Source organism: Dreissena polymorpha, unplaced genomic scaffold (genome assembly GCF_020536995.1).
Source record: "Dreissena polymorpha isolate Duluth1 unplaced genomic scaffold, UMN_Dpol_1.0 chrUn015, whole genome shotgun sequence".
NCBI classification, from domain to species: Eukaryota; Metazoa; Mollusca; class Bivalvia; order Myida; family Dreissenidae; genus Dreissena; species Dreissena polymorpha.
The window spans coordinates 157,501-160,000 of NW_026273329.1; the positions used below are offsets into that span (position 1 = coordinate 157,501).

The window sequence follows — 2,500 nt, forward strand, 5'->3', positions numbered from 1 at the left end:
GCGTGGCCCATCGGGCCAAACAAGTCTGCCAAGTTTCGTCGCTCTGGGTCACCTAGTCCGAGAGATAATCGCGACTTCAGGCTCCTATTATGGGGTAACGGGGCCAAATACGGGCCAGTTAGCGTACCTTCGGCGACACTTTTACCGGAAGCGGTGGCACTGAGACGCCACATTGCACTTTTGGCATGCGTGGCCCATCGGGCCAAACAAGTCTGCCAAGTTTCGTCGCTCTGGGTCACCTACTCCGAGAGATAATCGCGACTTCAGGCTCCTATTATGGGGTAACGGGGCCAATACGGGCCAGTTAGCGTACCTTCGGCGACACTTTCACCGGAAGCGGTGGCACTGAGACGCCACATTGCACTTTTGGCATGCGTGGCCCATCGGGCCAAACAAGTCTGCCAAGTTTCGTCGCTCTGGGTCACCTACTCCGAGAGATAATCGCGACTTCAGGCTCCTATTATGGGGTAACGGGGCCAAATACGGGCCAGTTAGCGTACCTTCGGCGACACTTTTACCGGAAGCGGTGGCACTGAGACGCCACATTGCACTTTTGGCATGCGTGGCCCATCGGGCCAAACAAGTCTGCCAAGTTTCGTCGCTTTGGGTCACCTACTCCGAGAGATAATCGCGACTTCAGGCTCCTATTATGGGGTAACGGGGCCAATACGGGCCAGTTAGCGTACCTTCGGCGACACTTTCACCGGAAGCGGTGGCACTGAGACGCCACATTGCACTTTTGGCATGCGTGGCCCATCGGGCCAAACAAGTCTGCCAAGTTTCGTCGCTCTGGGTCACCTATTCCGAGAGATAATCGCGACTTCAGGCTCCTATTATGGGGTAACGGGGCCAAATACGGGCCAGTTAGCGTACCTTCGGCGACACTTTCACCGGAAGCGGTGGCACTGAGACGCCACATTGCACTTTTGGCATGCGTGGCCCATCGGGCCAAACAAGTCTTCCAAGTTTATTCGCTCTGGGTCACCTACTCCGAGAGATAATCGCGACTTCAGGCTCCTATTATGGGGTAACGGGGCCAATACGGGCCAGTTAGCGTACCTTCGGCGCCACATTGCACTTTTGGCATACGTGGCCCATCGGGCCAAACAAGTTAATGCTTGAATGCGCAATTAGCAAATCAAGCGACAGATCCACGTGATCAGTAAGATTGTCACTGATTGGTCAAACACGAATTGCACAAGCTATACAATATATGGCTGTTGATTCAAGATCTTAACAGTCAATCGTGATACATCGACTATCTCCGGAATAATCCGGAAGATAGAGCTCTTTTCTTAAAAATCCATTTTGCTCATACTGCTACTTAACCTAACAAAACGTGATCCGTCTATTGTCTTTTTGCCGAAATGTTGCTAGAAATAACATTGATGATGTTATGTTGGATTGCATGTTGACCTATAATCAAAACTGTATCTTTTACCAACATTATTCTACCACATTATACAATGAATGTACGTTTCACACAACTATCCAAACGAACGTGAAGCTTGATTCATTAAATTTCGCGTTAAAACACTAAATATGTGTTCGGTTTAAGGGAGATGTTCGTAAAGAAATACTGGATATCATTTCCAATTGCACTTTTGGCTGTATAGGCCTTTGATGACAGGTCATATACCTTTTGGGTTGATTAATAATACTATTATTAATGTATTTGTTTGTAATAATCGCTGAATGTATGTGTCAATGCTATGATATTGTTAAATAAGTTGAGTAGTAAATTAACATGTCTGAATAATAATAATAATAATTATTATTATTTTAATTATTAGTATAGTTAGTAGTAGTAGTAGTAATATAAGTAGTAGTAGTAGTAATAATAGTATAAGTAGTAGTTGTTGTTGTTGAAGTAGTTGTAGTATTAGTAGTGGTAGTAATTGTATAAGAATAAGTAGTAGTAGAAGTAGTAGTTAAAGCAGTAGCATTTGTAGTAGAAGTAGCAGTAGTATTAGCAGAGCCAGTAGCAGCAGCAGTAATGGCGGTAGTAGAAGTGGTATGAACTCGACTAATTTGTTGATTGAATTCATTTGTTGATGATTATCCGCATTTTATGTGTGATAAGTATAGGGATGATTTCCAAATTGTATATCGCACAAGGCGAATTCAGAATTGTTAATCAAATCGGGGATCCGATTTTTTTCCCTTTTGTATATAACCGATATTTCTCGAACTGAATTATTCATTCGCAAATCTTTGAGATACTGTTATCAACTGAATTTATTGAATGTGTGATTTATATGTTTGCTTTGATGATGATGATGATAATGATGATGACGATGATGATGATGATGATGATATGATGCTGCTGCTGCTCCTGCTGCTGCTGTTGATGTTGTTGATGATGATGATGATGATGATGATGATGATGATGATGATGATGATGATGATGATGATGATGATGATGATGATGATGATGATGATGATGATGATGATGATGATGATGATGATGATGATAATGATGATGATGATGATGATGATG

At 43.2% G+C, this 2,500-nt stretch overlaps 1 long non-coding RNA gene across 3 annotated transcripts in view; it reads right to left on the reverse strand.

The window, feature by feature from the left end:
- The window catches only part of LOC127863553 (uncharacterized), a 1,405-nt gene extending 452 nt beyond the window's left edge, over positions 1-953 (reverse strand). The window contains exons 1-3 of one of the 3 annotated variants that reach the window (XR_008041091.1): positions 874-953; positions 240-500; positions 1-52 (exon numbers count right to left, since the gene is read on the reverse strand). The exon at positions 1-52 is cut by the window's left edge and continues 60 nt beyond it. This is a non-coding gene — a long non-coding RNA (uncharacterized LOC127863553). Of the gene's footprint in view, positions 53-239; positions 501-686; positions 791-873 lie in introns of those variants that run through there. The other 2 variants (XR_008041090.1, XR_008041089.1) reach the window with 2 other exon arrangements.
- Between the last annotated feature and the right edge of the window lie 1,547 nt (positions 954-2,500).